Source organism: Myodes glareolus, chromosome 11 (genome assembly GCF_982192425.1).
Source record: "Myodes glareolus chromosome 11, mMyoGla1.1, whole genome shotgun sequence".
Taxonomy (NCBI): Eukaryota; Metazoa; Chordata; class Mammalia; order Rodentia; family Cricetidae; genus Myodes; species Myodes glareolus.
In genome coordinates, this window is record NC_142036.1 from 48925700 (window position 1) to 48939233 (window position 13534).

The 13534-nt window shown below is 43.5% G+C and overlaps 1 protein-coding gene across 1 annotated transcript in view; it reads right to left on the minus strand.

Moving 5' to 3' along the window:
• Positions 1–12048, minus strand: part of Fut8 (fucosyltransferase 8) — a 247949-nt gene extending 235901 nt beyond the window's left edge. The window contains exon 1 of the mRNA XM_087911719.1: positions 11996–12048. The gene's annotated coding sequence lies outside the window, so the exon portion shown is untranslated. The remainder of the gene's footprint in view (positions 1–11995) is intronic.
• Positions 12049–13534: the final 1486 nt, after the last annotated feature.

Below are 13534 nucleotides of genomic sequence, written 5' to 3' on the forward strand. Positions count from 1 at the left end.
ATCTAGGCTGGCGAGAAGAGAGGAGGGAGGAAGAGAAAAAGAAGCTTGGACCAGCCAGGCAGGCAACCACCAGCGAGACAGGGAGTAGAACATACAAAATGAAAGAAAGGTAAAAAGCCCTGAGGCAAAATGTAGGTGAAGAGAAAAAGGTTATATTAAGTTATAAGAGCTACTGGGACAAGCATAAGATAATGTCAAGCATTCAAAATTGATAATAAGTCTCTGTGTCTTGATATGGGAACTACTTGGCACTCCAAGAAAACCTACTACACTCCTTTAATTCTAGAACTTGTGAGGTAGGAGTAGGAGGATCAAGAGTTCAAGACTAGCCTGGGATTCCTATCTTGGGCCAGGAGGGAGGTGACACAGAGAAAAAACTTTTTTATAAAATAGACAAACTCTTTATTTTATTTATTTTTATTTTATTTTTGTTTGTTCTGATTTTGATTTTTCAAGACCGGGTTTCTCTGTGTAGCTCTGGCTGACCTAAAACTTACTCTGTAGAACAGGCTGACCTTGAACTCACAGAGATCTGCCCGCTGTGATTAATGAAGTGTGCCACCACCACCCCATTTTATTAATGAGGAAAGTAGAAAGTAAAACTTCTCCTGTGTCCATGCTTAGGATAATGGAGACCAGATTTACCCTGGAGAAATAGCATAGACAACAGTTTGGGGATGTTGGAGACAAGGTTTCTGAAAGGAGAGAGACAAAGGGGGTAAAGCTGCAGGAGCACCCCCCCCCACACACACACACACAGCAGCACAGGAGGACAACCCAACAAAGCCCCAGCTTTTCTCAGCTGAGGGAGAGGAGCTGAGAGTGTCAGGAGGCTGAGGAAGATGCAGAGAGAAGAGAGCTCTACACGTTTGAGGGCCCTCAGCTGCACACTGGCCAGCACACAGGTGTCAGGAAGCTACCTGAGACCCAGAAGAGAGACACCGCAGAGGACTGATCCCTCTCGGGATCTCAGCAATGGAAATGGTTTTTATCCCAACAGCCTGCATGGAAAAACCCCGTGATACAGTAACTCTGGCTTGTGTACTCTGAAAGCTATTGCCTCGTGAGACCAAATCAGACCTACAGTAATCGTTCTGCTTCTGTCGAAATTCAAGTGTGAGCTTCGAAACAATCTAAACCTTTCCCAGTAGCTTAGGTGTACCCCAGAATACAACTCAAACATTTTTAAAAAAGGACTGGGGAGATGACAGGAGGGATAAAGGTGACGGCCATCAAGTCTGACAGCCTGAGTCTGATCCCCACCTCTATCCTCCGGATCCACATAGCGAAAGGAGAGCCCAGGCTCCTGAGAGTGGTCCTCTGACCTCCATACACGTGTGCTATGACATGCACACCCCTAACCATACGATAAATAAATAAAACAATAATAATAATTAAAGGAATTTTAAAAGGCAAACAAAACTAAGTAAACAAAAACTCAGTTTCCAAAAATGCACCATATTTGAAATTTAATAAAAAGGGTACATGAAATGTACCATATTTGAAAGTTAATTTAAAAAAAATACCTAGTATATAAAAAAACAGGAACAGTCGATAATGAAGGAGGGAACATCAAAGCAAACAGATATAGACAAAGCCTCAGATGACAAATTACTAGACAGAAATATTAATTAACACAGTAATTATAACTATGTTCAATATATGTGAGAAAGTAAGAAAAACATGAGTGTAGTGAGTAGAAAAAAAAATGTGTGTTTTTAAAAGGCCTAGGTTGAACTTTAGATGGTAACACACAATGTTTAATATGAAAACTCAAAACTGCCATTGGAATTATAATTTTCCCATTTTTCTATCATTATGAACACTGTGAGTATACAAAATGATATTTTTCACTAGGCTTAAAAATAGTCTTTTTAATATAAAAATCTCAAAGCCATATAAAATTCATGCATCAAAATCAGCAATATAGAACAGTGTTTGCATGGTGAAAAAAAAAGTATGCGAGCTACAATTGCTATTGGCACTTATAAAAGATAGGAGCAGCGCACTGCCTTTTCTCTATGCAAAGTGTATTAAGCCAAGCATAGCTTCCATTTGAAGATGAGTTTAAGTCTAATGGAGAGTCAAACATTGAGTTCTTTAACTTCGTTTTTAAGCTTTGTGCGTTCATAAATTAAAGAAAGACTTTTTATGTGCACCACTCAGATTATGGAACAAAGATAGCAAGTTTTAGGTCTTTGTCAGGATTGGTTATAGCAATATTTCCAACAATTTGTTGGTGAGCCGCACTTAGGAGTCTAGCCCAAGGAATTCAGGTAAAGGGTAGGGAATGATGGAGCAAGAAGCAGAAACAGGACAAGAGAGAAACGTACAAAAACTCGTTTCCTGTTTAAGACGAGGACTCTGGTTTCTAAGAATACATGAATCTCCTTGCCTGGGGCTGAGAAACGATAACACGAGAATGCAATTAAACCTAGCCAGTGGGTGCTGAGTGCCTGCTCCCTGCAAGACGCTGCACAAGCAAAGTGCTGTCCCTTTCCTTCGGAGTAAGGCAGCCCGATAGCTGCAACAGTGAAGACATCACCTCTGCTAAGAGAGGAGAAAGGAGGGCAATGATAACTGGAGCCAAGGTAGGAAAACAGGAGGACGTTTCACAGAAAAGGTGACATTTGAACTGTGCCCTAAAAGATAAAAAGGGATTTTACTATACATAAAAGAGGATAAAATGGTTATTAGCAATTTAATTTCTTCCTCCCTCTCACTGTGATTCTTTCTCTGCCTCCCTGTGTCTTGCTTGGCAGCCAATAGATTGCCTCATGGACCATCCTTGCTGGTTGGCGGACTTCTTGACTTGGACCAAATAAAGATACGGGCTGGAGAGCAGAGGGCATCAAGAGAGCGCAGTTGGAGACCCTTCTCTGTCAAAGCGCTGCGCTTCTGGTAATGACTTCAGCCTCTCTGAATGACTCCTGCTCGTGGTCCCTTTCCCATGGCTGCAGTTCTTGTGAGTGATGAAGACAGTACTCCATCCCCCTTGGTGCTCTGGGCAGAGGAAAGTAAGTGTTCCCCACTGCGTTGATCTCAGGGTCCATCTACCACACTTGCGGTTTCCGTCCATACTGGCCATATCTCTGTATGTAGATCTTTCAGTTAAACTATAGGAGCTGAATCCTGTCTTAGACAGAGAATAGCACAAGCGAAAATAGAAAGAAGCATAATATTGAGGAGCCACCTGAGCAGATGGATGAGCCGAGGAATGCATTTGGGGAGAACATAACAGGAGACAGGAGGCTGGGGTGCAGAATGGTTACAGTTTTTTAAAAGACTATGATAGGGGCTGGAGAGATAGCTCAGCAGTTAAGAGCACTGGCTGCTCTTCCGGAGGACCTGGGTTTGATTCCCAGCACCCGCATGGCAGCTCACAACTGTCTGTAACTCCAGTTCCAGCGGATTTGACTCCCTCAAACAGCAATGCATACAAAGTTTTTTTAAAAAGTGGTTACAGAGAATTAGAGGCAAATTGTCAGGGCCATAAAGGATTTGGACACCATTCTCGGGTAAGAAAGATACAGTGGTAGATACTGAGTGGGCACTATCAAATCTGTGTTCCAGAAAGGTCTCTGGAGGGGAGAAAGCAAAGGGAAAATGGAATGAAGAGGAGAGAGACATGGGGCAGATGGCCTGGAATGACGTTACTTTAATCAGGTCCTAAGATAAGGTGTTGATTATGACGGGAATTAAGGCCAATAGGTTTATTTCTAGGCCGACTCATATAATAAACAGGTTGGAGCTGAGTAATGGGTCTGAAAAGGGTCAGCAATGAAGACCCCCCCCAGGCAGTATCTTATCAGGTATCCCAGGCTGGCTTTGAACACACAATGATCTTGCCTCAGTTTCCTGAGTGTTGGGACTACAGGCATACACCACAATAACCAGCCCAAGGGATTGTTTTTGTTTTATGTTTTTCGAGACAGGGTTTCTCTGTAGCTCTGGAGCCTGTCCTGGAACTAGCTCTTGTAGACCAGGCTGACCTTAAACTCAGAGATCCTCCTGCCTCTGCCTCCCAAGTGCTGAGATGAAAGGCATGGGCCACTTCTGCCCTGCTGAACATAAGGGATTTTTAAGGATGACTTCCAGGTATCTAGCATGACTGTGTGGGAAAACAGTGACCCTATAAACACACCGAGGCAGTTCTTGGACTTGAGAACATGGAGAGTTTGCTTTAGACCACACAGAAAGCAAAGTGCCGTCAGCTCACCTTGGGTGTTCACATCAAGTTGGACACGTTGTTCTGTGTATCAGGGATGAGGCTTTAAAGATGAAAATAAAAGTAGGTTTAGCTGGACCTGGCGAAGTGGTCCTTCTGCATTTCCAGCTATTTCACAAGCTGAGGTAAGAGAATGAAAAGTTTAAGGGCTGGGTAACTTAGCAAAATTCTGACTCAAATAAAAGAAAGAAGGAAGAAGGAGGTTAGGATATGTGGGTTCTGAAGACTCACTTCCCTGCATGTAAAAGGTCAATCCCCAGCACCAAACAGTCAATAAACAAGGAAAGTAAACAACTAGGTCCATGAATCCTAGTGGTCCTTGAGAATCACTTCAAAGGGGAGGGACTTAAAAAAAAAAAAAAGGATGCCAGAGCCCAACCCCAGATCTATTAAATCCAATTTCTCTGTGAAGCCTGAAATCGGATTTAATTGGTACATATCTAATCAGATTTAATGGGATATAATCTGGGCTTGGATTTTTAAAGCACTCCCTGGGTGATTCCTAGATGCATCCAGAGTGAAGCAATCCTCTAGAACAAAAGAGGAACAACTAAGGAAGGATGCTTGAGGACGCCAGAGCGTCATAAACGGGGTTCCTGTGAGGAGCCCGGGTGGTAGAGTGGCAGATGACATCCTCAGGGAGAAGTTTGTCCAGGGAGCGGCATGCATATCGCACACCACAGCCCAGGGGAAAGGAAGGCAGGGTTTGGTAAACAGGCGGCAGAGCCAGGTCCTGACCAGAGAACCATTACAGACAAGGAAGTGGAGGGAGGGAATGTAGATTGTTCTTGGGAGAAAAAGAGAACAGTAAGTAACCTTGGAAGTCAAAATGTTAAAAGAATGTTTTGTGTGACTTTGGGCTTACGGTGTCCGTTGACGGAGGGTAAGGGAACATTAAATAAGAACAGCACAAAACTGGCATAGGACAGGGGTTGTTAGAAAAGCAGGGTTCCCTAGGAAGGCGGAGTGGGTAGCTTCAAGATTGTCAGTGGAGGGCAAGGGATATGGCTCAGGCTGTAAAGTGTTTTCCATATAAGTGTGGGGACCCAAGTTTGGAGCTCCGACACCCACAAAAAAGTGCCTGTGGCAGTCACATGTAATCCCAGGACTTAGGAGGCAGAGACAGGGGACTCAGGAGCAAGCTGGCTAGCCAGACAAATCAAAATGGTACGTTCTGAGCTCAACCTGAAATCCTGCCACACCATATAAGGTAGGACACTATCCAAGAAAAAGCCAACATTAACCGAAAGTCTCCACATGGACCTGCCGATACATGTGAGCCTCCATCCCTGAAAACACACATCCCTCACACACACAGAGAACACAAAACATTCAAAACTGTCAGTGGGGTTGTCATCCCAAGGAAGGGGTGTAAGACAGGCTTTAAAGCGAATAAGTTTAAGACTGTCAAGTCATTCTCAAAAAGAGATGAAAGTTGTGATTGACAGCTGAGCAAAGAAAGTAGAAGGGGAAGACAAATGATCCAAGAACATATTTTTTTCTAGAGGTTTCCATGCACAGGCATCATGATAAAGTACTCCCAAGTTGCTACTATTGAGTTTGAATTTCAAGGACTAATGTTGCCAAATGAGATAAGAATGAAAAACTTAGAACTATTCCACCCGACCTCAGTCATCTAGTCACCTGGCTGCTCAGGTACCATTACTAATGAATGGTCCTTTAAAGCTTGGCCTGTAATTTGTTTTAAGTTAAATGTCCATTTCTTGCTGAATAGGAAGAGATTTTTGTTATGATAATATTGCCTTAGTTTAGTTGAAAGGGGAGAGCTGCAGATCATTTAAGAAAAAGGAAAGGCCTATTATTGAGAATGCTCCATTAGTGAGGGCGAGGGAGATGGGACTTCAAAAAGATAGTGTTTAATGGCCCAAGTTAATGGCAATCAATAAATATTTAGGGAGTAGATTTAGCCTGCATATTTTTTTAAATTCCCCTTTTAAATGTGAAAAATGTAATTTTAAATTGCAAGTCTATTACAACAATAGCACCTCTCTCTAGGGTGTCTGGGAAATGCTGAGGGCTCCGTGGCTTTCAGCTGAGGGTCCAGCCATACTACTTTCCCTTCCCATTCTTATTTATGCCACATGGTGCAAGCAAGTGAGCCAGAAAGCTAGATGCCTTCCAGTTTTTCAGATGACTCTTGGGATCCTTTATATGAAAAGCTTGTGACATTGGAGGTCCTTTTCTCTGGAAAACCTCTTTCCAAAATTGGAATCAGTAAATTGAGAAGTAATGGCCGTGGGTTTCTCTCACCGATGTCCAAGTAAATCAAGTTGTGGAGGGGGCGGGCAAAAAAAGGCAGAAAACCTCACCAGCCTGCTTCAAATGAGCCTTGGGGGACCTCGGAGGAACGAGCCCTCAAATTGACTGAAATCCTGTCAGAGTGGAGGTGGGGGTGAAGTTATAGAAGACTGGTAAAGAATAGGAGAAAGTCAGGGTGTCGTCTCTACATGGCTGTCCACAGCATCATTATAAATCATTTCCAAAGCCATTAAGGACTGTCTGTTATAGATTGCTGAGCCCTGCCTCTAAATGATGACATAATTCTGTCTCCATTCCATTGACTATGTCTGGACAAATGCTGTGATTCAAATGTGTTCTCTCCAAAATTCTTGATGAAACTTAATCTCCATTGTGACAGTATTAAGAGAGAGGGACTTTGGGGGAAGTGACCAAGTCATGAAGGCTCCCACCCTCATGAATGGACTGCTGCATTACTAAAGGGCTTTAACAAAGCAGCTGGGACACCCTTTTTAGCCTTGCACCCTATCTGGGAACCCCCTTTTTAAGCCTTGCACTCTCTTCCATTCACAAGCTGTGCAAGAAGGGTCTCGCCAACTAGCAGATGGTCTTGACCTGCCATCCTTTAGAACTCTGAGAAATAAACTTTCATTGATTATATCTAACCCGGTCTCTGGTGTTATGTTATAACAACACAAAAGGTTAAAATACAGAAAGCAGATCTGAGCCGATCAGATTTGAACAAGTGTGCAGCTTTTCCACAAGACAGAGCCCGGGTCCTGGTGTGCCTCACTCACCACCATGGTCTCGGCTCCTAGCAACACCTGGCACATAAGCTAGGTAGTGCTCGCCAGACATTTATTGTTTCACCACGGCCTGGAGGGGTCATGGAGCATGCTATTTTTGTTTAAAAATAGCCAAAGGATCATTCTGACGCTATATAAGGAAGAGCACTATGTGGACTCGACAGATGTTTTTCTGATCTGCCAGTGAACTTATTTTGTCTATAGTCCCGGAAACGCCTTAACATTAGCGCACTAAGGGAGTGTCGCTCGAAGGCCCCAGGCCGTCTGTCTTCTGTTTCCCAACAAGTAGCTTACAGGTGAAATTGTTCTTGTAAAGGACCTTCAGGTAGGACGCCACCTGACACTTTTAATGTCTCCTTAGGGGAGTCGCCCTTCCTCTTCTAGTTCTTCCAGCTTACACCCTGGGCAGGTGGATACAAGGCAAACACTTTCCCTTTCCTCTCCTTTCTGGAAGGTTGAAACATGGCTAATTCAGGAAGAGAGCCCATATCTGTTACTCTACTGAAGCATTTCTGCTACCTAAGCATCACTGACTGGCCGGCACTTCTGGAGAAATAGCGTGCAGAAGACTGGCTTGAAATGAGCATCATCAACCACATCCTTAGCAGTTCCGTCTACTTGTCTTCCTTCCGTCTTTCATGGTGGGACCGGAACCCAGGACCCATGGACATGGGACAAGTACTCTACCACTGAGCTACAACCCCAACTTGACTCATTTCCTTAAACTGTGGCCAAGAGCAGCTCAATAGGGTGACTCCTCCACCTTGACAGGAACTGAACGTTTCATTTTGGTACAGGATCTTTCATAGAGCCAGCTCCATTACAAAATGCTTTGCCAACTTAAGAGTTGTAGGATTACAGAGCAACCCTGCTGAATTAAATAATAAGTAACAGCTGATACTAATAATTAGCAAAATTTATGGTCTAGTGGAACTGTCACAACAGAGGCAGCTCCCGCCCCTCCTCGCCCTGTCTCCCCCGGCTGCCTCCTCCTTTGGCAACAGCCACCAAGTGAAGTGTTGGGACGACCGCGTTAGTCATCATCACTCTGCAGCTTTGCCTTGTCGCTATGTCAGGAATTTCCCAACATTTTAAAGTCACGTCATCCACCACTGTTTGATTTCTCAGCGACTTCTTAGGATGTCATCCACGTCAGAGGGGAGGGGCGGGAGATGGATTCCAGTAGACTCCTGCTTCTCTCTCTCTCGCTTTCTCTCTCTCTCTCTCTCTCTCTCTCTCTCTCTCTCTCTCTCTGATTAGCGTTGATAATCACTAGTCCTCACGTCTTGTAAAGAGGTGTCTCCTCCTCAGTTAAGCTCACAGACTAGAAGTCAAACACATTGGAAAGGTCATACCAGGGTCACATGGCAGAAATTGGGAATGACTCTGCTTTTCCAGTGCCTGTTGCATGGTGGCTTTCCAGGGACAATCTGATCTCACTGTAACTGGAAAGGATTCAAGAATATTATTACATAAACCTGGTTTCAAAACCCAAGCAGCCAGAGGCTGAAGGAAGGAGATGGAAAATTTGAGGCTAGCAGGCTAGCCTGGGCAGCACAGCAAGATCGCCATCTCACAAAAGGTGTCTATGAAGCTGAGCGTAAGACACAAGTCTGCAGTCTCAGCGCTTGGGGAGGGAATGGAGGACGGAGCATCAGTTTAATGACATCCTTAGTGAAAAGTTTAAATCCCCTGGTGGTTACGTCACCACCGATGTAACGTCCAGTCAGGACAAATGAGTAAATCCAGGTTTAAACTGAGCAGAGCATAGCAACGCCTGCGTGGCCCTTGGGAAGGCAGGGGAGGAATCACACGGCAAACATGGCTCTCCCAGGTCTTACATAGCCTGCAGATGGGGTCTTGAGCTGTACCCCAGGGAGGTGCTGACTTTCCCCAGGTTTTCCCAGGGGCAGGGTCTGGAATGGGAGAAGAGAGACCAGAACATGGGATGAGACCCCCTAACTGGAGACCCCAACATCCCAACCTTTTTGGGTGTATATGGACGATGTTACAAAGGAGTTAGAGGCCAGCCTGGGCTATATGAGCTCTTGTCTTCCTCCTTTCAACACCCCACACACACATAAATATCTTAAAGAGTATAAAAAACAAAGCTTATGCACTTTTGTTTGGGTATATCGACTCACACTTTTATAGTCCTGTCTATTCAGAAGACCAAGGCAGAACGATCATTTGAGCCAGTGAGTCTGAGCTTCCGTGGGGAATCTGCACCACTCTGACAGCCATCTCTGCCTGGCTCGCGGCTGCTCTGTGAGCCTGCCGGGGTCACGCCAGCATTTTTAAAGGAATATTAATATGCTTTTCTTTTTTTCAAAAACATTTTTTTAAATTAAAATATAATTTACAGCACTTGTCACCTGTCTTCCCTTTTATAGATTCTTGGGCCCTAAAAGCAGGTACATGGGCTTCTAAAATAAATAAATAATCTCATCACCAAATTATTTGGGGTTACAAAACTGTTGTTTTTTCTTTCTTTTCTCCAAGATACGATCTTGGGAGCCAGACAGAGTTTGAATCTAGAGGTGGTTTTTGTTTGTTTGTTTTGTTTTTTGATTTTTGTTTTATGCTGTCTGTTGTAGACTGCAGGATAATTGTCAGAGGGCCCTCTGTGCTCTGATAAACCTGCCAGCTTACCTGAATGAAATGTATCTCAATAACACTCATGCTGGGGAGGGGGCCTGAACAGGAAGCAACAATAACATTTTATGTGTCTTTTATTATTGCATAAAAGTGATTAATTGACAATCTATTATTAGGTTAAGACATCTAAACAATTAAAATGGACATAAAACTCGAATATTGCCAGGCTCTTGCAGACTGCCTTCGAGTGACAGACATAGCTATCCATCCTTCTCTTCCTCACAGGGAAATCTTTATAGGCACTCATTTCTCTCTCCTCCCTCCCTCTCTAGAGGACGGGCATGCTCCATCCTGAGTCCCCTCAAGCTTAGAGGTGTTTGCTTGTTTGGCAAGAGAAGGGATGCCTTGGTTTCTCTAAAGCTCATCCACTTTAAAAGAATATCAGTGGGGCTGAAATGTAGCTCAATAGTTGAGCTCTTGCCAAGCACAAGGCCCTGGGTTCCATCTTCAACTACACACACACACACACGCACACGCGCACGCGCACACGCACACGCACACACCACAGTCAGTGCACTCTAACTGTGGACCAAACCAAGAAAGGACTCTGATTTTTGCCTCTGTCATCATTACCACATCTCCATGACTTGGTTCAGCTCACGCTAATATCAACTTCATGTCTGGTAGCTGCTCCATCTCTCCACTGAAATAAATCTTCCCTGTCTCAGTGCTCTGTGATATTTGCTAGAAAAGTGTTATGGAAACATGTTATGGAAGCATGTGTTTGGAAAGGAGAACTGGAAATTCTCTTCTACAGGAAATACTTTGGTTTTATCATATACCTTTCAAAATACAGACCTAGGAGGTTTTTTGTGTGGGGGATTTGTTTTGTTGAGATGGGAAATCTCCCTATGTTGGTCAGGCTGTTCTCAGACTCCAGCGTTCAATTGATTTTCTCACTCTGGCTTCCTACGCACCTGGGACCTCAGGGACTCTGCTGCAGCTGGCTGGACCTTTTAAATTCTTAATTCAAAGAGGGTCTATGGCTCTCTGTAGCAGGCAGCCTCCGACAAAGGTGAGTTTCCATACCTGTGATACCGCTTGCTTGCTACAGGTGTTTCATCAGCTGAAAGAATGAGGCCACGTCTAGTGAGAGCTGGCGCAACTCCTGCCGCCTCTCGCTGCTTATTTCTATTCCAGTCCACAGTGATTATCAGCCTGAATGGCATTGCCTATTGTCGACGTTGTTTGTCTCTTGTCACATGGAGTAACTAGTTCACTTATAATAAAATGATATCTTGGCAGAAATTTTTTTTTAAAAAAGGAAGGGGGTTTTGGGGGTTTTGGTGCTTTCATTTTTCTTTTAGGTAATCAGCCTATCTGTGAACTTTTCTGGAGTCACCTCAGAAGGTGTGTCTAAGGAACTGGGCGAAGAGTGAGGTTCTCTGAACTTGAGACCATCCCCCTCTACACAATAAATGACTCTGGGTATCCATTAAGGACTTAAGAACCTTTGTCAAACCAATTGTTGTAAGCAAACAATACTTACTGTAAGGCAATAAAAAGAGCAAACCTTTCTCTTATCTAAATTCGTTGCCCTCAGCCACAGACTTTCCAGGAAGGGTTAGGCTTAAAACTCACCTAGTTAACACTGAAGAGTTATTTAACACTGCACTGTAATCCAGCACCTCTGGGGAGCTTCAAGTGGCAAAAACAGAAATTTAGAAGGCCAAAGAACTCTCTGCAGGAAGCTTTGGTCCTTTGTTGATGGCAGAGGGTCAGAAGACCAAGGAAAATTCTAGATAAATCTATATACCTTTTCCTAGGACATTGAGCTATGAAGCATGCTGGAAACAGGAAAATAAATGGAAAAGAAATGTTCTCCTCCCTCTCCCAAAGACTACATAGTACATTGAACATGAATAGTTACCTTTATTTCAAAAAAAAAAATTCAGCAGAGATTTTAAGTGGCACAAGCTCACAAACATAAAAAGAACAGCAGACAAAGACACAGCAAACGAAAAACAAAATTCAAAGACGGCTAAAAAATAGATCTACAGAAAGAACAAACCAAGCGGTCTCAGAGCCCCGGAAACTCACATACCTGAGTGACTGGTTCTTCCCAAAATGGTACTGCAGAGGCAGGTCTGGAAAAACAGTTTGTGTAGAGCCCATTTAGAGCTTTTCCAGGCCTCCCCTGGATTTCTCTGCCTTGCAGCTGCCCCGCCCTTTCTCCAGGCTGTGTTCGAAAGGTTGAGGCTTGGCCTTAGGGGCCGGGGTGGGGTGTCTGCACACTGCTTCCCTCCAACAATGGCTTGTGGTCTCTAACCAGCTAGGTGCCTGCATCCTGGAGGCCAGAGGACTCCAAGTAGAAATCAGCTCTCTCCTTCCAACACGTCCATCCCAGGGATCAAACTCAGGTCACCGGGCTTGAAGAGAAATCCCTTTATCTACTGAGCCATCTTGCTATTGCCTGAAAGATTTTTCTTTGATAAAACTGAAAAATTGAAGCTCATACCAGTATCCTTAATGAAATCACTAGCTAAGACCCCATGTAAAATAGCTTAACAGATAAAAACAGGATGAAAAGATACATGTGAATTTTGGATAAATAAGGAGTAATTTCCAAGTGAAAAATATGTTCTGTGAAATATTTGGAACATACACATAGAAAGCAATCGTTTGTTTTTCTGAAACTTACATCTAACTGCTTATCTCTATTTCTAACCAGGACTTCTTCTTCAAAAGACTAAAGTGTCAGGGGACTCTCCAAAAGGAGATAGGAAGGCCACAAACACAAACAGTGGAGAAGGTAGAAAGGAAATGAATTATTACTGGAATTATCAACATCAGAGAGACAAGAGAAAAAATGTTCCATGAAACAAGAGCAGTAATCTATTTAAAAAGAGCAGGAAGAAAATTCTAGCATAAGTGTTGGAGAGAAGGCACAGGGATTAAGAGCATGCATTGTTTTTGCAAAGGGCCCGGGTTCAGTTCCCAGCACCAATATGGTGGCTCACAGCCATCCATAATTCCAGTTACAGGGGTTCCAAACCCTCCTCTGACCGCCTCAGGTACCAGGGATGTGCATGATACACATACACCTGTGCAAGCAAAACACTCAAACACCTAAAATAAGTAAATATTTTCATTTATTTGTTTTAAATTTTAAAATTATTTTTAAATTATTATTATTCTATTATGAATTTTAAAGATATTTTCATTTTAAAATTTTAACATAAAAGGAATTTGAAATATGCTTCCTAAAATTAAGATTTCTCATAATTATTGGAAAACAGTTGGAGTTCTCGCCTGGGGTATTAGAGACCAAAGCGAATACAGCTCTCTGGGTGGGAAACAGCCCGGTACAAAGTATCAGAGCTCGGGTGAGGGGAGAAGATCTGCTCATGGGGGGGTCAGGGGGATGCCAGTAGGAACACAACTTTGGGAACGTCTAGGGCAGTGGTTCTCAATCTGTGGGGTCCCATATCAGATATCCTGCATATCAGATATTTACATTACGATTCATAACAGTAGCAAAACTATAGTAATGAAGTAACAATGAGATAATTGTATGGTTGGAAGTCCCCACAACATGAGGAACTGTATTATAGGGACCCAGCACTAAGAAGGTTGAGAACCA